We start from the raw sequence: 24803 nt of genomic DNA, 5'->3' as shown, positions 1-24803 counted from the left end.
AAATAAATTTTTTGAAGGAAATGAGGGTGAAATATTAAAATTTCAATAAAAATACACACCTGAGCCAAGATTCATGCAGTTGGCATTAACACAGACACTTAAAACAAAAGACAAAACTGAAATGGACAAAAATGTCCATAAGGTCGCACAAGGGTTAATACTTCATTGGAAACTCTGATACCTTTTTGATGAATAGAAAGATCAAAAGAACAGCATTTTTTAAACAGAAGTCTTCTGTGTTTACATTACCTTTGTAAAAATCTTACTGACCCCAAACTTTTGAGCAAGTGAGCATTATCTCTAGTCTTTTAACTGGGGGCACAGCTTGACATTAATGCTTATTCACATTCATTGGTCTGGAAAATATCTCTATTTTCCATATAGGAGTCATGACTTAATATTCCTGATAGTTCGTCTCATTTTGCAAATATATATTTTAGACTGAGTCTGTACTGTTAAAACATTTTGTGGCAGGTGACTTAAGTTTAACGACAAGTAAATTATCTGCTTTACTTGTCCTGGAAAAGTACCCAGAAAAGCTTAATGTCAAGTTTTTCTTTTTTCTCACTATTTATCGAAAAAAAAAAAAAAAAAAAAACCTGAAAAAGGAAATTAGGTACTCAGTGGCTCAGATAAAGGCATGTGCTTTTTCGTCACTGTAATATGCTTCAATGTTGAATGAGATTTAAGTGATGAAGACCCAGAAAGTGTGTCCTCTAGCTTTTAGTATTGTTTGTGAATGTAATGGAATGCAACACCTGTAATCTTCTTCTCTTGGAGATCATTTCCATGTACAGATCTGTAGAAGATGAATTATTTATAGCCATTACACAGAACATGTTTTGTGAGTTTTTGTGAGCCTGTGTTGATGTGCATGGTCGTAAGTGCATCTGTATCACACGCTGTCATAAAGGAACTCACCTGCTGCTGGAACCCTGAAACATCTGCTCTCGCTTCATTACAGCCAACTTCCTGTCATACATTTTGAGCATCCTACTTTCTGTCCTCCTCTCTTTCACTCTGTAGTTGTGTTTTGGGTAGCGAGGTTGAGGGGAAAAAGGAAAACAGAATGATAAACAGATCAGCAACAATAGTGTGAAATGCCAGCCCTCATTTGCTTGTACAAAGGAACACGCTTGTGTATTCCCTCTTGTCCTCTGCCGTTTCTGTGTCTCTCCATTGTCTCCGGATCTGAATCAAGCTGTGCTGGATCTCTAGATGCTCAGAAAACCTCGGCGGGCAATGACGCCCCAGGAGAGCGTGCTCTAAAAGAGCATCCTTCAAACACAACATCTCCCATTCCACTGCACAAAAAATGCCAGGACACAGGAGGAGAAGTCAGGTCAGGCTCGGCTTTGAAGCTTCTGTTCCCAGAGCCGTCTATTTGAAACAAATTCGCAATTCTCACAGAGCGTTTTACCCCCTGCAACTCCTGGGCCCCCGGGCCTCGGCTTAATTCAAACACGCCAACAGGACAAGACGAAACAGATTGACGGTGTGCAGCACCTCAGAAAATCACAGCTTACCAAGCTTTAGCGTTTGCCTAGTTAACAATTAAATTGTTGTTGTCTCCGTGGATTGTTTGTCCCTCTTTTTGAAGGTGGCGTGGGATTTTATGGCTCCATATGTGGACCGATCTTTTATAGTCTCAGAGAAAAGAATGTGACTAGCAAAAAACTGTAAGTACTTTGGGTTTGATGAAGTAAATGTGAAGAGAAGAGAGGGTCCTCAGGGTACCTTCAGCTTGACTTATGATAGAGAGGAGCATGTAGTGTATTGGCACTCTGTCTATTGTTTCTATTTGTTGTTTTCATTTTTATGTAGTTATAGCACAAACACAATTGAAATTCCACACAGAATCTCAAAGAAGAGAAAACAAAGCCCAGTGGGATCAATGCATCCCTATTGTCAATAGTGTTGTCAAAGGTTTATGAATCTCTAGTAACATACAGCATACAGTCAGTTTGTGTAGGGGGGCAATTAGAGCCATCTAGGCAAAAACTGAAGTTGTCTCTGTTTTGTTTGTATTGGAGCCTCTGAAGTGTTGTGTTTTCCACCCACTATGTCTCTGCTGGCAGACTTTGCTTGTTCCTGGACATCCCTCATTAGCATGTTTTCAGGCGCCAAACAAAATAAGCTATAGTGAACCTTTAGGCTTTGAAATATCTCCTAATGTTCTCTTTGAGTTACTTATTATTGATGTATGGTAGACTGACAGATAAGCAGATGAAATGTATCGGTCTAGCAGTACCATATTACATTATTGACCTGCTAATATTGCACTATTTATTGGTATTAAGGTGCGGTCACACTGCACTTTTCGTTCCATTGACTTCCATTCATACGCATGCAAATGCGTTAGACCGGAAACGCAAGCCCATGCGAAATACGCTGCGTCTGAAAGTTCAAACTTGGTGAACTCTGACCAACGAATTCGTATCACATGACTCTGTGGGACCAACAGGAGATCGATACGTCACAGCATGACCTCTAGCTGAATGAAAAAAAACTTAAATTTAAACATTTAAAACTGCTACACTGCGGTAAAGTGTAGTAGATTGTGTGTTTTTATATTTAAAATGTATTATTAGTGTCATGTGCTGAATTTAACTTTTAAAAAGACGCAGCCGAGCATGACGTCATATCACGACCGTTGCAGCAGCATCCGAAGGAATTTCGCATGCTCAAAGTCTAGTGTGACCGCGCCTTTAGCCTATCTCATGTATATGTATAGTTAGTTGATGGGGGTGTTCGTGTGGAGCCCTTTGAAGCTGCATTGAAACTGCAGTTTGGACCTCCAACCTGTTGGCCACCATTGACGTCCACTAAATGGAGAAAAATGATGGAATGTTTTATCAGTGGAATGTTTTATTTCTTTTTTTCAACTGTAGAAACAAATAAATGAACATCTTGGATGACATGGGTTGAGTAAATTATCAGAAAATTTTTTATTCTGGAAGTGAACTAATCAAATACAAATAGTACAAATATTTCATTCATACTGAATGTTATAGTGGTGTGATGCTTAAAGGAGAAGTTCACTTCCAGAACAAAAAATTACAGATAATTCTTTCCTCAGTCGATAAGCAGTAATGTTTTTTGAGGAAAACATTTAAGGATTTCTCTCCATATAGTCTCATTTTCTTCTCCAACTTCAAAATCGACTTACATCGCTGTTTTACCTTTTTTTTTTTTAAGTGTTTGATCTTCTTTGCATGTTTACTTTGTAATTGTACATGTACTTCTGCAGCAATGTAGGACGATTTTGAAGTTGGAGAAGAAAATAAGATGGAGTTTTTCTGACATACCCTAACTTTCTTGAACCAGAATGCAGAAAGTTCATGCAGAGCTAGACAAGACCAGCATTTAAGGTTAAAAAGTATATAAATCGTCAGTTTGTTTAGAAATAGAAATTGACCGATTGTTTCGCTAGATAAGACCCTTCTTCCTCGGCTGGAATCGTTTAGGCTGCATTTAAACTGCATTTTGGAAGTTCAAACTCACAGGCACTATAGAAGTCTACTATATGGAGAGAAATCCTGAAATGATTTCTTTACGACTGAAGAAAGAAAGACATGAACATCTTTAACGATAAGGCCAAATTATCTGTAAACTTTTATTCTGAAAGTGACCACCTCATACCAGTTTAATTTCACTCATACCAGTCAGAATTTTATTGTAACGAATATAGGTTTTCAGTGTAGAAATCGGTCACTTTAGACACTTATATGGCGAAAACAAAAGCTAAGGAAGTCGTCTTGCACATAATGCTCCACTGCCTCTAACTTTTGCCCTCTCACTCAAACTAATTCCTGTGTGGCAGTTCAGAATCAACAGAGGGTGGGGTAAATGGGGACACATCATTACCTAGCGTACCTGTGGGCCTGGACTGCCGCCACCGAGGTTAACTGGTTTTGGTTGCTCAACTCCAGTTGGCATGGCTACCGTCTCCAGGGGTAGCAGCCTTCCTCCTGCTCTCGGTCCCCATGAGCTTCAGTTGCATTGTGTTAAAAGACAAGCCCACTCTTGATCCTGCCCAGCTCGGAATGAAGCTGAAAACAAAAAGCCAGTAAACACCGTACCACTGGGAGAGGGTTTGCGGTCCTCAGATTTGGCGCGGTTTTTGTGTGTATCGAATATTTTACATCATACAAAGCACAGCAGGCTAGTCCCTGGCAAAGATCTTTCACTCTATCCTTGATGAATGATTCTATCTGAAGGCATTAGGTGATCTATTTTTCATGTGAGTCCTGTAGTCACACCGTGTAGCTGGAGGTGGCACGGGGTCCCACGTGCAAGTGCATATCCCTGCATCTGAGGTCCACATGGAGATGAGACGATGAGCATCTCGGGTGCAAAGGGAGATGGTCTTAAGGTGAGGAAAGAAGCGCTGGCTGCTGAAAGGTCACACCTGTCATTTCTAAGAAGCTGAGTGGAAGATCACCTGCAGGCCACCACATGAAAGTCTATGACACTCATGTCGCACCGATGTAAAAAAGAGCCCGCACACATACCTAAGCGCACAAATTCGCTCCCCACGGAGCTGTACTACTAAAGAAAGACAGTGATATTTGCCCTCCCACTCAGCAACAAGTCTTTCTTCGCTATCTTGTAGCACATAAATGTGTGCAATGTGTTTTTAACATTATTTTCCATCCAGCCCTGACATACTTTTACTTAGCCAACTGACATGGACGTTCTATTTAAAGCACTAGTAAATTAACAGCAATTTGCAGATTTGATGTGGAGGACGGCTCGTTCGTATCCCTCGTCTCATTCGTTAACAAATCGCCCAGCGCCTTAACAAAGAGTAATTGTCTCACCTGCTTTCACTTAGCCAGGCGGCTCAGGCTCTCCAAACGAGCACCTCCATCTTATTTCGGCGTGTCCTACTTGAGGAACCGAGCTGAGCCGAGAGCGACGCGAGAGCCCCCGCTGGAACTCCCCAACCTCGCCGCAAATCCACGGGAGGTCCCAAAGCCGCCCCGCGCCGGCTGCAGCACAGGCAAATTGCCACAGCTGAGACAAGTCTCCATTCAACAGGCTAATTAATCTTGCTTTGTAAGAGTAGTCATGCCAGAACCTCCCTGGGCCAGGCTGCTGATGCAGGCCTTCTGAAGTTTGGAAGCTTCGTTTATGGGCAGTTAAAGATCTCTGCGTCTGTTATTAGGTGGGAGCGAGAAGAGTGGCTATGATGAATAGGTATTTCTACTGCTATTGAATGGACAGAGAAGTGAGGTGGAAGCGATTTAATGGTGCGGATGTTGAGGAGAAACAGCTTGTGTTTGCCCAGATCTCAGGCTGAATGAAGCCAATAACGCTGATTAGGACAGTGGGCCTTTAGAGAGATGCAGAAAGCCACCTCTTCGGCTGGCTGTTGCTTGCTGCCTCTGCGGCTCACGCTGTCAACGGTGTCCGCTGAGGAGCCTCGGAGGTGATGATGAATATCTGGTCTTTAATAGCTGTTGCGTTTTTTTTTTTCTGACTTGACACCTCTTTAACATTTTAAATTGATTTCTCTCGGTGGAAACAGTAGTGAGACCAAACAAACATGACCCTCTTTGGGTATGCAAGATAAATAGTGCCGTCTAACCCGGCGTAATTAAGGTAGGCTTTAAAGATTTTGTGTGTCAATGGTTTGTGTATGTGGTAATATAAGTTGTTTGTACACACGACTGTAAACATAGCTTCGATTTTTGAGTGCGAGACAAAGAGCTAAGCATTGTGGATTCAGGGCCAGATTCTAGTAGCTTTATTGGTAGCCTTTTTATATTGCCAAACATTCAAGGCGGCCGTACACGGTGCAAATTCGGACGGTCGGAAGACCGTATGGCCACGCACACGTCACAAGTGACTTTTTTTACGGACGCAGTGGTACACGGCACAATTTTAAAACCTGCCGATTTCCGAGGCAATCACATTCTGAGAGGAAGGCTGCGTATAATGTACTGTGTATGTACTGTTAAATACAACTGCTCTCTGTCTATCTCATAACTGCATCTAAAAAATATGAGCCGTGACACTTTGCTACACATGTCATTTTCATCTTCTTCTGTGGTATTCTTTTCTTTAGCTTCTGATTGGTCGTTTCCAGTTTGATCAATAAATCGGCTCGTTCAACAGCACACACGTCACGCCTTCAATTCGACAGCTCCCGAAGTTTTTTGACATGTTTAAAAATGATCGTGAGGTCGGGAAGTGCTCGTAAGGCACTCTGCTCGTCTCGTAATTTCTCACACACCATACGAGCCCCGACCATACGAGAAGAGACGATTTCCTCCGTTAACCAAAAAAATCGCATGCAAGCTCGTACGACCTCAAAAATCGCACCGTGTACGCCCGCCTTAAGTGTACATAAACATTTACATACGTATATACACATTTGAATTTATTACAGAATGAAATAAAATAAAATGATAATTAACTGTTTTCTGTTTTAACATATTTAAAACAATGCAATTTATTCCTGCATAGCTGAATTTTTCAAAAGCCATTGCTCTAGTTTTTTTTTTTAAGACCAAAATGATCCTTTAGAAATTATTCTTATATTTGATGCTCAAGAAACATTTTTTTATCAATGTTAAAAATGGTTCTGCTTCTTAAAATGTTAATATCCTAATATTTGAATACAATGTCCTATTATAGGATTCTTTTAATATAATACTTTTTGTAACAATGTAAATGACTTTACTGTTACTTTTAATAACACATCCTTGCCAAATTCTTTATGTAAATGAAAGCTTTAATTTATTATTTTATTATGATTGTGTACATATATAAATAACATTATATACACTACCAGTCAAAAGTTTTTGAACCTTGAAAATCTTGATTAAGAAGTTATAGAAATTATAGATATTAATAATTTTATTTAGCAAGGATGCTATAAATTGATCAGAATTGATAGTAGAGACATTTATAATGTTACACAAGATTTCTGTTTTAGATAAAGTTTGTTCTTCTGAACCTTCTATGCATCATAAAAACATCTACTCAGCTGTTTAACATAATGGGGTAATGATGCTAAAAATTCAGCTTTGAAATCACAGGAATAAATTACATATTATACAAATTAAGTATAAAACAGTCATTTTAAATAGTAAAAATATTTCAAAATTTTACTGTTTTTGCTTTGAATCTAATAAATGCATGGGGGCAGATAAGACTTCTTAAAAAATAATACAAATATTACTGTTGAAAAACATTTGATTGGTAGGGTACACACACACAGTGTAGGGCAGTGGTTCTCAAACTTTTTTGGTCACGCCCCCCTTTAAACCTTTAAAAAAATCTGGCGCCCCCACTCCCAAAAATACCTATCCCACCTAAGACTAATAAATGATTTTACTAAACTTAATGAAAAATTAATGCTTTCTTAGTTAAAAAAAAACAAAAACAAACACATGCAACACTTGAAATATTAGAAAATAGCACAGGGAGAATAACCATTATTATTATAATTCTCTATGTTATTTGTTTATATATTTTTTGTAGGTTTCATGCTGTCCTAAGGCATAGCAGGGCTTGAAATGTAAAAAAGTTCGAGCACAAAAAAATATAGGAGCACCCAATTTATTTTTAGTAATGTGCCGATCATGATTCTTCTTGGCTGATTCTGATTGCAGATGTTTTACAAGCAAATAGGCTGATTCTGAAAGCCTTTTTTATATATTTATTTTACGCCTTAAGCAAGGGACAGGAATTAATGAAAATATGAGTACATGAACAAGATGTTTATTTTCTCTATTATAAGTACAGCCATTTAAATTAGAGGCAGCCACTGCATTTTTAAAGAATCTACTGTATAAAAAATAAACGACACAGTTCTTTCTTAGTCGTGTAGACAATAAATGCAGCCATAATCAAAGTAGGCTACTCTTTCAATATTCACAGTGCAAATAGACCGAATTTTCCCACCATGATACAGAGTTATAGACAACTGTACAACTTATTATAGCCCACATACTAATAACAGCTTCGATATTTTATGTAGCCTAATTTGCGCGCATTGGGGAGTCGCTCTCTAAACATTTTTGAATGCACGTGCGCGTTTTACTTTCGGTTTCATTTTAACGATCGCGCGAATCAGCGGCGCTGAGCGTACATTCTACAATACAAGACATTACTTTTACAAAACCATTTGAAAGTGGGAGGACACAAACAGGATTTTGAAAAGCCCCAAGTGGAAATTACGCCCCTGCATGAGCAACCGAGACTGATGCGCCAGAATGCCACAGTTCAGCGGAGCGCAGTGTCAGTGACATCTCTGCTGGACGCGACAAAGTTGCAAATAATTTTAACTTTGAAGCCCTGCATTGAGCTTTTGAATGACCAGCACCTGCCTGGGTCTGTGCAAATTCATCTATGGTTTTCTCTTCTCTTTCACACACCGATCCATCTCCCGTTCGTTACGTCCTTTGGCTGTTTACGTTTTTATATTTATTTTTATGCTGATGGCCCGCGCCCCCCCTGCAATACTCATGCGCCCCCCCTGTGATAGGACAATATTTGGTCGAGATACATCTATTTAAAAATCTGGAATCTGAGGGTGCAAAAAAATCTAAATACTGAGAAAATCACCTTTAAAGTTGTCCAAATTAGGTTCTTAACAATGCATATTACTAATCAAAAATTACATTTTGATATATTTACAGTAGGAATTTTACAAAGAATCATCATGGAACATGATCTTTACTTAATTTCCTAATGATTTTTGGCATAAAAGAAAAATCTAAAATTTTGACCCATGCAATGTATTTTTGGCTATTGCTACAAATATACGACTTGAAGGTTTTGTGGTCCAGGGTCACATATATGGTGCACCACTGCTGGGTGAAGCATCACCTGCTCAGCTGTGGTGTCATTAATCACTGCAGTTCTCTTCCCTGAGCAATTCAGCAGCCAAAAGTCAGGTCAGTCTCTGGGACTGCATGACAGACACATCTCATCCCAGCAGGAATACCACCTCGGCAGTTAGCAGCTAACTCAAGGGGCCCAGTTTAGCCCTCACTAAAAGTTCCCCAAGTTCACTACCACTACTGCCTTCTTCTGTTCTTACTGTTTCTTTTTGTCTCTTTCTGTCTTTCCTCCATCTCTGCACCAATTCTCCTGGGCACCCTGGCAGCTGCGCTGTCAATTTTTTAGTGATGGACCCTAAACTTAGTTAAAGTTCTAGTTTGAGTTCGTCTTTGTCTATAAGACTTCCTATTGAATCTGAAATCTGAAGCATCCACTTATTTGCGGTAAACAAAACATGAGGACTTGGATCAGCCAGTCTGTTTGTTAAGTGTAGATTTCACTTATTTTTACCCATCGTCAGGAGGAGAAAAGAATAAAGCGTGAGGGAGAGATAGAGACCATCAGACAGCAATACTCATTTATTTCTTCACTGTGGTCTTTTTGCACTGTAAGGCTGTTTGGGTGGCACTACCCCTCCGCTGTCTGCAAAAGAGCCAGTTCATTAGACCCATATGCTACAATCAATTCAGCGGAGACTCCGTCTGAGCCCAAATGAGATCCGCTGTGATTTACCTTTTAAATGGGCCTCTTGTTTACCAGTCTATGACACTGTGTGAAAATACTAAAAAGTGCAGCTCGCCTTGATTGGGCTCTGGTGTCCTTCAAGGTGCTACTGAAGTTACCCGAGTCAACCTGCCTATATTCTCTTTCACGCTTATTGAATAGGGAAGTCCACACGGACCTTTTAAGACTATGAGCTCGATTGACTGCCCTTTGCAATTGATTGACCAAAGGATGAAATAAACACTGCTACGCAGTGCAGAAGATCACCTTGAAAGCCCATTCTTCTCTACCTGGCATGCAGGAAGACACATTTCTATGGATAATAAATTCAGCAGTAATAGAAATATTCATGCCAGCCCTTTGTGCTCTAATGCAGAAGTTCAGCCTAGTTTGGCCGGTTTTCTCCTTTTCCCTTGCAGCTTACAGTACAGTGCCTTTCAACATTTACTTTTAATGTTTTGCTCTTTTTTTTTTCCCTCGTCACAAAATATACTTTGACCTGAAGTAACTAAATACTGACTAAATCCATTTTAGTCAGAGACAAATAAACTATTTATTTTAGTAGATTCAAAGTATTTTTTTAAACATATTATTTTTAATGTTTAACATAAACATTTTAAAACTTGGGAGATCTTTGTACTTTAGTTATTCATTTTCTGTTTTAGACATGTTTTAGTGCATTTTTGTGACTTTCTCATATTCTGTCTAGCATGTAACTTAAATTTCATTTGGACATTCACATTGTTTTGTGCAGATACAAGTTTATACAAGATAAGTGTTACGTGTTTATGTTGTTTGTATAATTTGGGCTCATTGCAGTTTTTCTACATTTGTCATTATTAAAAATCATTGTTTTTGAACATTATGATTTTTAATGATTTTTAAAGTCCCTTCTGCTCACCAAACCTGCATTTATCTGATCCAAAGTAAAGCGAAAACTACTATTTAACATAACTGTTTTCTATTTGAATATATTTTAAAATTTTATTTATTCCTGTGATTTCAAAGCTGAATTTTTAGCATCATTACTCCAGTCACATTATCCTTCAGAAATCATTGTAATATCCTGATTTGCTGCTTAAAACCATTTTTTATTATTATTATGTTGAAAACGGCTGATGTATAGAAAGTTCAGTAAAACAGCATTTATCTAAAATTAAACTCATTTGTAACATTATAAATGCCTTTATCATTACTTTTGATCAATTTAAAGCATTTTTGCTAAAAAAAATATTATTTCTTTACATTCTTTTAAAAAAAATTATACTGACTCCAAGCTTTTGAATGGCAAAGTGTATAATGTTACAAAAGCTTTTTTAAGATAAATGCTAATAATAATAATAATAATAATAATAATAATAATAATAATAATAATAATAATAATAATAATAATAATTTATGTTTCTGGAACAGCAAATCTGCCTATTAGAATGATTTTCAAAGGATCATGTTACACTAAAGACGCAAGTAATAAAATATATTCAAATAGAAAACAGTTATTTTAAATGGTAAAATTTTTTCAAAAAGGTACTGTTTTTGCTGTACTTTGGATCAAATAAATGCAAGAGATGTCTTCAAAAAAAACATTAAATACTGTACTGTTCAAAAACTTTTGACTGGTAGTGTATTTTTTTATTTTATTTTTTTCAAATTAAAAATAAAATCAATTACAGGGATAGCTAACCCAAACTGAACATTTGCTAAACAATTATGTTGTTTAAAACCTGTATGACTTTCTTTAGCTTACTACTTTCTTTTTTTGGTCCATTAAATAAAACTGTACCCTGAAACTGTACTTTGATTTTCCCTTTTAAGGAAACGTAGGCTTCCGAACAGGCATATGGTAAATGTTTAAAACAGCTTCGATGTCCTCTGTACTTAGACATCAGTAAATTGCTTTTGTAAACATTCACAAGCCTGCTCATGTTTGAGATCAACTGATTGAGTCTGTAATTTACAGCACAGCTTCATCTCACAAGCATCCCCTGAACGCTAGTACTGTTTGATGTGTGATGCGCAGCCGAGTAGAACCGCAGTAATTTTTCTCAGAAGACAGACTGTGTCTTTAGTCTTTGCTTTCTGACAAGATTTAAGATGGGTGGCAGAGCTTCTAACATGATCCTAATGCTGTTTTCTTGCATCGAGATGCAGGATAGGCAATAGCAGACTTTTAGAAATATTGTTGTATGGTCTTTTTCCGCTGTGTCTCAATTTCTCGCGCTTTCTTTGTCTCAGTGAGGTAATAGTGAGACAGTGACTCGTAGAGTCTCTCTTATCCTCAAAGTGACAGGCATCCCTCCTGTTAGGTATTAATTAGTTCTTAATTGAAAAGGTTGATTAAAATGCAAGAAAGCTTGTTTATGAGCTTAAAACATTCACAGCACCGCTGAGGCACTGAGAGCTGGACATGATTAGTGAAAATGTTGGGGGAAAAAAAAAAACTTTGACTCCGTGCCTCAGACGTGCTCAACTGTGGCTAACTGCTATATTTTAGAAATGTAATAAGGAATAACAATAAAGCAATGTATTATTTTTAAGCTATTGTCTAAAACCCTTTTTACAGTGTAAGAATATTTTATTTTCATTCCAACATAATGTATTAAAAGCAATTTTTTTTTTTTTTTTGGAGAGCTGTCTTTGATGTCCAAATATTTTATTAATGTATTCATTTGCCATGCTTATTGAGGCAGCCCTCATCTCCGGAATTTTATTTTATTTATCAGTAAACAGCCTCAAGTTGTTTGGAACAGGTTGGTTTTGTCCTCTCATCTTTCCATGAATTTCAGAGTTGCACTGAGAGGTGTTTAGATATCTCTAGCTTCAGTAATGTTTTATTGATAGTTTCATATTTCTGGATTAAAAAAATAAATAAAAGTTATCTTTTCCCGCAGAATCCATTTTGCATGGGATGAAATGTTTTTTAACTTGATTTCCTCCCCCTCGTTCTCTGCCTCATCATAAGAGGGAGGTTGGAAATGGCCTAATTTCATCTTCAAACTCCAGCCTGACTTTGTCCACACTTGACTTGACTTCCAAAACTTCCAACAAATCTACAGTGAAGGGCATCTTCTTCAATAATCTGCTGCCTAAACTGATAATAAAGCACTCAAGGCCCACTGCACTTTCTGCTTGCTGCATGCTGACCTATTTTGTAACAGGTCTCCAAATGGAAATTATCAACAAGATGCACCGCAGATGTCTCATACAATCAGATCTTTTAAAGAATGTGCTAGAATGGCACAGTAATGCTTTACCACCTTCAAATAAAATTGTATTTGTTCTTGATATCCAGTTGAGGTCAATGATGCAGTTATTTTGATTTCAGGTAAGAAATTTTAATTAAGTTTATTATTGCAATTTTTTTAGTTTTTTTTTAGACATGCATATTTAAAACGTTACATCGAAATATAGTGAGATTATTATTATTATTATTATTATTATTATTATTATTATTATTATTATTTTGAGATTTGCTACAATTTAAAAGTTAATAGATTTGTAGTGTTCTGGTGTTTACCAATAAATGCTGATGTATGTACACTACCAGTCAAAAGTTTTTTAACAGTAATTTAATGTTTATTAAAGAAGTATCTTTTACTTACTGTACCAAGCTTGCATTTGATCGAAAGTACAGCAAAAACAGTACTATTTAAAATAACTGTTTCCTATTGAATTATATAATGTAATTTATTCCTGTGGTTTTAAAGCTGAATTGTTAGCATCATTACTAAAGTCACACGACTCTTCAGAAATCATTTTAATATTCTAATTATTATTATTATTATTATTATTATTATTATTGTTGTTGTTGTGTATACTGTTACAAAAGCTTTTAATTTCAGGTAAATGCTGATCTTTGGATCTTTCTATACATCAAAGACTCCTGAAAAATGTACTCAACTGTTTTAATTAATAATAATAATAATAATAATACAAATAAATAAAACATGTTTCTTGAACATCAATTTTTAAGGATCATGTGACACTAACTAAAGACTAGAGTAATGATGCTGAAAATTTAGCTTTCACAGGAATACATTACATTTTAAGATATATTAAATAGAAAGCTGTTATTTTAAATAATAAAAGTATTTCACAATATTACTGATTTTGCTGTATTTTGGATTAAATTAATGCATGTTTGTTGAGCAGAAGAATGTTACTGTTCAAATACTTTTGACTGGTAGTGTATAATATATATTGTTCACACTTGACTTCCAAAATTAGTTTAAACTCTACAGATAGGCTAATTTTATTTATATTGTACATCCCTACATTTTGGGTGTTGGAATAATTTTTCTGACTTATTTTGTGTTATGTTTTATGTTTTGTTTTACTACAAAGTGTAGGACCCTATGAAATCCGTTTTATTTTTGACCAAATTCCAGTTAATTTTTTTCCAAATTCCATTTTAATTTATCTGGATTTTTCTAGCATGTCTAATTACTTGAAATCATGAAACTTACACAATTTAACAGCAATTGTTTTATTTTTTGACAAATTTAGTTTCAATTTTACCAAATGTGTTTCCCATTCATTTTCTGGATTCCATTTGAATGGTTTCATTAAATTTTAATAATCAAAATAATTATTTTTATTAAAAAAAAACTTTTTTTTTTTTCTCACTGTGCTGTGTATTTACAATTTTCGGGTAAATAAATTCTGGTCAATAATTTTTTGTATGCTAAATATCCCTAAAAAAATAATGTTTTCATAATAATTTTAGTAGTAGTAGTAATAGCAGTAGTAGTCGTACCTTATTACATTAGGTAACATATTTCTGTCACAATTTCTTCAAGTTAAACCGAACTTTTATTTTGACGAGTTGTAAAGACCTTTAATTTTCTGTTTGTGTCTGATATGATAGTTTTTTTTTTAGTTTTTTTAAAACAAACTGTAAAATGCCATGAAGTTACTCTCAGAGCAATTCTAGAGATTATGTTCATGTGTTCATGTTCTCATACATTGAGGTGACAGAGGCTGTCTGTGCCATTCATTCACACAGAGACACAGAACATACAAGATTCATATTCAAATAGTATTTTGGCTTAATATTCACAGACACTAGTCCATATTGTGTTTAAATTTAAGTGTACTGACATACTTTTGACTTATTCATCCAAAACTTTAGCAAATTCTGACATTCCACTTTAAATACAGTAAATTCCATATCTGTCTCAAATGCCTTTGCATGTGTAGTTGTATGGCAGGAATCTGAGAGGTTAGTGTGTTGTGTGTTGTGTGTGTGTCCTTGTCAGGATCAAGCGACGGTCGAGACAATGATCATGTGTTGTTAAAGTCCTGCTAAAGTGAGCAAGCAAAAGATGTCAAGGGCTTTTTCTTGTATGTAAAATAAAAGTGTTTGGTGCTGATGTGCACTTGAAGGCTTTGCTTTTGAAAGCAGTGGACTCTGTGTTTGCACATTTCAGCTTTTATCTATTTATAAAAAAAAAACAATAAATAAAAAAAAATAAAAAAAAAACACCACGCCAACCATGTCCCTTTGGCCTCTGCTCTGTTGCTTTGAAAAGCATTTATTTGACCGGTAGGCCAAGAAAAAGAAAAAAAAAGCTCTTACATCAATAAGTCGTGAGAATGTTAAATCAGTTTATTGAGGACTGCAGTACAGAGGTCAATGCATACTCTGATCTCGGAAACATTATAATCTTTTGCCAATTATTTCCCTGCATAATTTGCTTCATGTTATTTGAAAAAGCACAAGGTCATTCTATAGAATGTTATAGCGCACAAATTGACTAAATTGCGAAGTGCATGACGTTCGAGTCAATAATAACTCTTTGCTTTTTTTCCGGCCAGGCCTTTGCTGACCCTTGGGTCAACTGTCCTTGTTTGGCCTACCGGTCCCTGAAGCCTAGGCGAATAAGGGCCTATTTAACTGAATGTATAGGGTATTAGATTCTGTGCTTGCATTGGAATGACAGGAGAAAAGCTTCTAATGCTGTAATCTCATCATGCTGTGCCACCTGCTGTTGTATGAAGCCTTTCAGGGATCCTTCTTTAATCAACACATAGCCATTACTTTGTTTGCCATCCTCAAATAACTTGGCCTTATGCCCGAGACCTGTGTTTTCCCCCTTGAACTGAGAGTCATGATTTGGATAGTTTTGTAAGTGCTGTACTTTTGCATTGTTTTTATCTAGGTCTCACTCGCCTGCTTGTGCTGTACAGTGTGCTTTCGACAGAGTGGGCATCAGTTCTTTAATGTGCAGGTAGAGGATTTGAAGTGATTTGCTGTTCAATGGTTTCCATTTTAAAGTGACACAACACACTGGTAGTGTTGAGTCAGCTAAGTGGTTGTGACTGGGTAAAACGCTGCATGACTGGAGCTCAGAACCAGATGCATTAAAAGGATTGTTCTAGGTTCAACAGAAATTTGCAGTATCTGTGTCATGTTATCTCGTTCTCTAGTTTGAAGGAGTAAACAAACAGAAATCATATTTACTGTGATGCACTGACAATGAAAGTCAGTACCATTCCAGAGGGTTTAAGAGCAGAAATGGGTTTCTTTGCAGTTTTATTTCGCTGTTCTTTTGAAATATTTTCATCCAGTTCATCCAAAAATTAAAATTTACTCACCCTCAAGCCATTCTAGGTGTATATGACTTTCTTTTTTCAGTAAAATTAAAAAATGTCCTGGTTCTTCCAAACATTATAATTGCAGTAAATGGCTGTTGATTTTTTAAAAGTCCAATAAAGTGTGTCCATTCATCATAAAAGTGCTCCACATGGCTCCGGGGGTTAATAAAGGCCTTCTGAAACGAATCATTGCGTTTACATGTTTATGACACAAGTGATGAATGCGGAAACACAGTGGAGAGAGCAAAACAAAACACTGGTCACGAATTAGAAGTACAAAATGAGGATTTGTAAAGAATGTCAGAGGATTTCGATATAAGCCCAGAGAAGACTGGTTTTCCTTTGCTGTAAACAAAACTTATTTCTTGCAAGACTAGCATATATCTCTTATGAGCCGGTTCTTTTTCGTTAATTTTATATGGGTTATTCCATGTCAAAGCAACCAAATTTCAAAAACTTCCCTGGCTCAAATTTTTGATTTTGCTGTGAATATTTACTGAGTAATCCATGATTTTGTAGAGGGGTCAAAATGTCAATTTTCACCTGAGATTCAGAGCCAAACAATCTTAAAAATTAAGATTCCGAACAAGATTAAGAACTATGATCTAAATTCATATTGCGATATCTTTAATACTTCATGACTTACAGGCGCGCAAACTTTGGAAATAGAATATTTTATGGCACTCAAACTGGTACATTCAATGCAATTGTTCCTCCGCTATTCCTTTTTAAAGGAAAAATAGTATCATATTTTTGCAAAATGACCCACATTTGGTTTTTGACCACTGAAATTGTATACAATTTAATGATTACTCCTGGAGCCATATTGAAATTCCAATATCTCCAGAACCGAACCATATAGGGCCTTAAAAATGAAGATGCCAAAAGGAAAGTTTGTTAAGGCCCAATATCTAAAAGGCCATTAGGATATCTTAAATACCTTTTAAGTTTCAGGCATGCAAACTTTGGAGAAAAACTTAAAAAAACGCTTTTACTCATTTTTCACCATTGGCACATAATGCAACAAAGATTACTAAAGTCAACTGATTTTACTAACAGACCCACCAATCTCTGTGTTAAAATAAAATGGTGCTGTCGTCTTTCTTAAGCCATTTTTACACCCTTGTAATTTGGCTCTAAATCTCAGGTGAAAATTGCCATTTTGACACCCCTCTACAAAATAGTGCATTACTCAGTAAATATTCATCCATGACATTTAATATTTTACCTTTCATCACTATACACGTCTATCTTTCTTAAGAAAAAATATTAGAAAAAGAAAAAAAATTAGCCAGAAACCTCTGGCTGAGTTGACATGGTATGACCAATACGTAGTTTGATTCTTGATTAAATGACTCTTATGAACACCCTTTTTTTACTGAATCAATAACATACAGCATGACCAGCACAGTCTGATTCATAAACCAATAACTGCTTATTTTTAGTGAATTATACATATACATACAATGTGATCTGCATTGTTTGATTCATGATTAAATTACTGATATTAACAAATTCTTTTTACTCATAGTTAAACAAAGGTTTGTGATTCCTGAGTTGAAATGGTGCAGGTTTTTGTGTACATACTGAGCGGTTGTTCATACAACAAACAGTTGTAGTTAAAAGTATGTATTTGTATTGCATTATTTTTTACACATTTGTCCTAGGGGTTAGTTGAAAACATGTGCTGCTTGAACAAAGCATGTTGCAGATGCTGCGGTAGTGCTTAATTTGTTTTGAACACAGGATTTTCTTGTAAATATCTCAGCATCTGCCCATGTTTCCTGAGGTGATAAATGAATAGTTAGCTATTCCGTAAGCAGGGTGGCTCTTCTCCTTTACGACAACGTAGACCGCGTTCCCTGTGGGACACCACTCCTGTCTCTTCTTAAAAAGAGAGAAAGTGCAACACTGCATGTCTTGATGGGAAATAACCCTGTGAGTGCAGCTCCCCGGACACATCAAAAGACTTATCATTGAGTAGCAGGGGATGTCCTCAGGTTCTTTCTATGGGTGCTATTGTCCATGCATCTCAACCGATGCTGCATTCAGCTGACCTTTCAGACCAGAGAGACTCTGGAAAACTTCAGAGTGCGGGATGCTTTTTTGTTTATGTGTGTGTGTTTTCCTTGTGAGCCTCTGTTTTGTAGGTTTGCTTGTTTTCCTATAGAGAAGGTGCTGGCTCCCCCTTTGTAAAGCTGTCAATCATGCGCTAATGAGCAGTAAATTATGGAATAAAACATTTGCAACCACTTGGCTTTGATATGGCTTCATGTGCACTAATTGCAACGATTATATCTGTATTATTTTTCAAAAAGATCAGTGGGGCACTCCAGTAATTTTCATTAATCATGTACAAAGAAGAGGTAATTAAAAACCCCATTATCACCAATCATTTCGGGTGTTTATGGAGGGATCCGAATATTAATATAATTTAATTCACACAAGACATTAAATGCACAAAAGATTATTTCAAGGTCCCGCTGTTTCATAGTGCGCATATCTGCTCTCTCCGTGGAGTTTTGCCGTAGTCGTTTTTTGCTGTTTGAGTTGTTAAGTCACATCCTGTGGTCGTGTGTGCGCCTGACGGTCATGCTCATGGGTGCACACTGATGATAACCGCTTCTCTTACTTTGATGGTCCCTTACTGCTGTCACTGAGATATTTGACAAGGTCACGCAAAATGTAGAAGAGATAGAGTCATGGGGGTATCAGCAGCAGGTTATCTGTTTACTCCCTATTAAAGTGACACTAACTTACGAACCGTAATTTAACAGAATTATTCCGCTGCGGTGACCTCACGCCAAGATAAATTACATCCACAATGTGTGACGCACCGCTATCGCGCTCCTCCATCAGCTTGTAATCATGCTCTCTCCCGCGCATATCTGACTGCAAACAGACGCGCATCTGCCCATCTAGATCCAGATCTGGACCCAGATTACTCTGGAGCATCCTGTGCGTACAGAGCTGGATAATGACATCATTCGGAAGCCATTGCAAAAAATCCATAGAAAATAGAAAAGAGTGGTAGATTAGCAGTGTTACTAAAAATATTCCAACTAATAAAAGAATCCAAGAAAAAGTATCAGTGTATCAAACAAATTGATAATAGTAATGTTTCAAGAGCACCAAAATTATAATTTTAGAATGTGTGACTACAAAACCAGACATCAGGGTTACATTTTTGAATAGTTTTTAATTTGTACATCATCTGAACGCTAAAAAAAACAGCCAAGATACAACGAGATACAAACCGGAATCTGAAATCTGAAGGTGCAAAAAAAAAAAAATCTGAAAATTGCTTTTAGTTCTTAGCAATGCACATTACTAATCCAAAATTAGGTTTTGAATTTACAAAATATCTTCATGGAACATGATCTTTACTTAAGATCCTAATGATTTTTGGCATAAAAGAACAATGGAAAATTTTGACCCATACAGAAACAGAAATAAATGACATTTTAAAATATATTAAAGGGATAGTTGACCCAAAAATAAAAATTAGTCCATATTTTACTCCAGATATATTTAGTCCAGACATCCTAGGTGTGTATGACTTCCTTTCTTTCAGATGTATCCAATTGGAGTTATATTAAAAATTATTCTGGCATTTTAAAACTTTAGAATTCCATGGGCAAGTGTTTCTCTTCATCAGTCCAAAAAGATTAAAGTGATTCTTTAAATATGGATTTTTTTTTGTACAAAAATGCATTGATTCGCTACAGGAGGCTTTTATTAACCCCGTGGAGCCATGTGAGGCACTTTTTGTTATAGATGAATGCCCGTTATTGGACTCGTTTTGGACTGAAAAAGAGAAACACCCATCTATGCTATTCTAAAGCTTGGAAGTGCCAGGATAATTTTTAATACAACTCAGATTGCATTTGTCTGAAAGAAGGAAGTCAAATAAACCTAGGATGCCTGGAGGATGAGTAAATAATGGGCTAATTTTCATTTTTAGGTTTCACTTACCTTTTAAAATTGAGAACTGTTGTTTTAAATTGTAAAAGTATTTCACAATATTACTGTTTTGACTTTATTTTTGTTCAGAAAAATGCAGCCTTGATGAGACTTCACAGTTGATAATTAGAGGTTTAAGAAAGTCCTAGGGTTTGAATGTGGCTTAATGGAGGATTTGACTTTTAAAAACATTTAGCGCCCCCTTGAGGAAGACCCCTTTTTGTCCCCCTCATAGTAAACAGTTGTTTGTGACAGCATGTGGCGCCCAATGGTCCCCATGCAGCCTGTCAGTTTGCTGCTGTCTCATTATCAATGGGTGTAGAATGCGGAGGTGCAGAGAAACGCAGCGGGCCCATCCCCTCCCTTGCGATAGTTGCACTCTCACACATCAGATCGTGCCAAGGCCGTATCACAGTCAGGAAGAAGAAAAAAAACACACGTGTACACACACACACACACACACACACACACACACTTATAGCCAGCCTGTGTCCCTGTACCAAAGTGAAATTGACAGGCTCACTGGAATAATTGTTCCCTGCACTATTGTTTCTGGCAGGAAATGCTGTTATTGACAAATAAGGATTCAATAAGACTCGGAGATGAACACTTTGGGCTTGGTCAAAGGAACTGTATTGGTCTTTTCACTGAGCCCTGATTCTCTCTCCTCTTTCTCTTTTCCTTTCCAAGTCTATCTCTTTTTCTTCTCTTTATCTCTCCAGCACTCAACCCATCTGCTGGTTGGTCTCTCCTCCTTATCTCTGTCTCTCTTTTTCTCTCTTTCTATGTGCCCGCACACAGACCATTCCCCTATGTTCTCTTCAGCCAACAGCAGAAACCCAATTACAGTGAACCAGTGGATGTGGCTGTCTGCATGATTAGTGTGGTCTGGTGTAATGTTGATATCATCCCAACGGATTGAGCTGGCCAGGGTCATTAAGCAGCATATTATGGCCTGTCTTTGGTTTCCAGTGGTAAAGGTCAATGGATAGTGAAACCAGAAACTCTCTTTCTAGAGTGGGTTAGATTGAGGGTTCTGCCTGTTTTTGGCAAGAAAAGAAACGCAGAAAGCACTTTCGCCCCTGCTTTTCATTATTTAATTTTTGTAGCAAACTTGATCTGTTTGGAACACTCAGAACCCAGGGATTTTGTGTTTTAGTGTACTGACACTCAATTTTAGAGTGGCGTTGTGCTCGGAAAGGGCTTTTGCCGTTTGGTTGCTATGGTGGGTAATTGCTAGGCCTTGATACCTTCTTGAATAAAGTCATTATTTTTGTTTTCTTTGCACACAAAAAGTATTCTCATAGCTTCATAAAGTTACAGCTGAGTCAGATGGACTATTTTATCAATGTTCCTAATACTTTCCTGGCCCTTGAATGTGGCAGTGTTGCTATCTATGCAGGGTCAGAACGCTCTAAGAACAAGTTTAGAATGACATGAGGGTGAGTAATTAATGACAGAATTTTTAATTTTGTAGGTAATATATTATTAAATAATATTGTTTTATTAAGATACATATTTAACAATAACATTAAATAATTTTTTTTATTTTTTTTTTCAATAAGTTTTATATTGTTAATTAATGTCAATCTGTTTGCATGTATTTTTCTAATTTAGATTACCTTTGCCATTATATCATTCACACTAAAAGGTCATTTTTGAAAACTGCTAAATATATAACACTGTTGTGAATGTAATCTTCTGCTTGTGTTGATGCCTAAATTTACTTGTTGCATTTACAGCAGTTGATTTGAGATTTTATTGTTTAAATTTACTTAAAAAATATTATAGTAATTATACTATATTAAATAATAATATAGTAATAGTATTAATAATATATAATAATAATCAACATAGCTGCAAGCATCAATTAAGGGGCCAAGCACACCAGAGGCAAAACGAGGAGCTAAGCTTTGCAGAGATACAACCTCAGATGCAGTTTGGCATCTTTCCAGCAAATTCATTGACGCGCTAAACGAAAACTGTTTTGTATATCGACGTGAAATCCACAACTTTTTGCCAGCATCATCTGAAGATGATCCAAGTCAAATTTTGTGAAAATCTGAGGAACGCTCTAGGAGGAGTTCGAAAAAGTATGGGAATGGTTTGACTTGATTTTTGGTCAAACCATTCAGAAGTTATAAGCAAAAAGAGCCATTTTTCATATCTCCTGACCACCAGTTGACACTGTGCCAAAACACTGCAGGTAGCCTCAGGTCATGCTTCTTATAACAAATACCAAGTTTGATCTCAGTACACCAAACCATTGCGGAGATATAGCCTCACATCCATTTTTGTGTGCTTTTTGCCAAATTTGTTTGCGCGTTATTCAACAATGGTTTGTCTAATCAATTGAATTTCATACCTTTTTGCCAGCATGGGTCTGAAGATGATCTGAGCCAATTTTGGTGAAAATCAGACAAACCGTCTACGACGAGTTCTGTTAAAAACATATAAAAAAGCAGATAAACAAAACTTTGCGATTTTGGAATTTGGACAAGTGGTGGCACTACTTTAAACTTCCTATGGTTAATGTTGAGACTATCCTCTATCTGTGTGCTAAATTACACAACTTTCCTGCAAGCAGTTCCTTGGGCTGCCATAGACTCAAGAGCAGAAGAAGAAGAACGCTAACGGATACAATAGGTGCTTGGCACCTAATAATAATAATATATTTATTACGTAACTTAATCTGTTATTAGCTATAAGATGGAGGAAAACCCTGAATATTGATGCATCAGGGATGAGTAGTGTGCCAAGCTATAATACTTTTTTTTATTATCTGCACAAACCCTTAACAGTAAGAATGAGAAGTACATATTATGCGGAATTGCAAAGTTACAGGTACCTTTTGCTTTTCCAAGCCAAGAATATTCTGAATCATATAAAGATAGTCATAGTTGCGCAGCCATCATGTGGTTCTTCTCATATTGAGACAGAGAGCAGCTCTGCCTGTGGTTCAGTGAATCTGAGATAGCTGTCTGCAGCAGGTCTGGAAAGAGCCAGGGGCAACTACAGTTACTAGAGACAGTAATGAGGGAAGTAATAACCTCTCTCGCACACACACCCCATTACTTCTATCAGGCAGGTATAAGCACACCAGTCATATCTGGTCCCTCGGATTCCCTCATCTGAACTATAGAGGCAGATGAACCGAGTGATCTTTAGCTGGATCCAGATCAAGACAAATTCAAGTATGAGGACCTGCCTGAGAAGAAAGAGCTGAATCGCTTCAACCTGAGCGCCTCAGATGTGTTTGGGGAAAAAGAGTTGTTCTTATACTTCGATGGAGAGAGAGAGAGAGATAGAGAGAGAGAGAGAGAGAGAGAGAGAGAGAGAGAAAATTGACTAAGTGAGTTTGTCTTAATTTAAAGAGTAGTTAGATCTCACTTTTTTTGTAAGGAAGCATGCAAGAACTCTGCATAGCACAGCTTCTTTTTGAACATCTTATTCACACAAATGATGGTCTCAGAATACACAAGGTCAGTGCAGATTCGCAGCTGCCAGTCAACATCAAGGCCGCTTTTATTGCAACAACAACCAGTCATGTCGTTCTAAACCACCGCCTACGTTTAACCAACTGCTTAAAACCTAATACTAACACCTGCTGATCGCACCAGAGTAAATCACTGCGCTGTCTGCATGTTTACACGTTCTGCAGACTCAACACATACAGTGTCTCCCCATCACAACCCCCTACTTGCCTATAGTAATGGCTCATTTATTTTCCTGTTGCTATATAAACCAGCGCTGCCGCCCGTGTCGGCGTTTCTTCACTGCGCCTCGACAGAGCAGAAATGGGACTCAGTCACAAAGATGCCCTGTTTATTCCTCCAAGACTGCCTATTAGTGCAGCTTGCCTGCTGGGGAAGCCACATCCTGGGAAGACGACATTAAAGCACATTCGTACCGGGGAAGAAACCGCTAATACTCGCTCCATACTACCCTACATACTTCTCTGTCTGCATTAATTCATCCCTCCGTCTACACGGGTGACTTTGACAGCCCACCCTGCGCTCCGCCGCCCTCTTCTTTTTCCTCTGCCTCGTTTGGCAGGTTGTTGTTTTCAGAACATACAGATGGAAAACAGCTTCAAAAGAAAAAAGAAACACATGGATGACTTGGATAAGAGAGAACACAACTGTGAAAAAAAAAAAATATATCAAAAAAAAAAGAAACCTAAGTAAAATGACAAGAATAAGAATAATGTGGTATATAAAAAGTGGAAAGCATGGCACACTTTCCATTCTTTTGCCCAAGGGGTGCAGTGCAGGTAACAGATTGACAATCTTCACTCTGTCTGTCTGTCTAACGCACAAGAGTGAAGAAAGTAGTCACAAAAACCCACGAGCTTGGCGGCTTGCACCGAAATTGATTTTTGTATGTGCGAGCGTCATGAATAAATCCACCTAGGTCTGGTTATGTAGGTAGAAAGAAATGGGAAGACATCCCACCTGTCACTAAATTGATTTGTTCTTATCCGTTTCCTGTTCATAATGATGTTTTATTTTATACGCCAGGTGCTTGTTTAAAGGCCTTCATCTGTGCAAAGCAAACAGATAAAGCCTGAAGTAAAGGGATAAGACAATAAAAATGTAGCAAATGTATGTGCAAAGATTTATACTGTGCATACACGAGTGGATCAAATGCAGTCTTTGTGGGGAGCAAGTCATTCCCAAATGCCAACTATATGCTGAATAAATAAACATTTTATTTTTTGT

General features: G+C 37.0%; 1 protein-coding gene across 4 annotated transcripts in view; it reads left to right on the top strand.

Moving 5' to 3' along the window:
• diaph2 (diaphanous-related formin 2) overlaps positions 1–24803 on the top strand; it is a 541097-nt gene that overhangs the window by 123707 nt on the left and 392587 nt on the right. The window lies entirely within an intron of this gene.

Source organism: Garra rufa, chromosome 16, assembly GCF_049309525.1.
Source record: "Garra rufa chromosome 16, GarRuf1.0, whole genome shotgun sequence".
Lineage (NCBI taxonomy): Eukaryota > Metazoa > Chordata > Actinopteri > Cypriniformes > Cyprinidae > Garra > Garra rufa.
The sequence above is the reverse complement of the archived record's forward strand: the minus strand, read 5'-3'. Positions and strand labels throughout refer to the sequence as shown.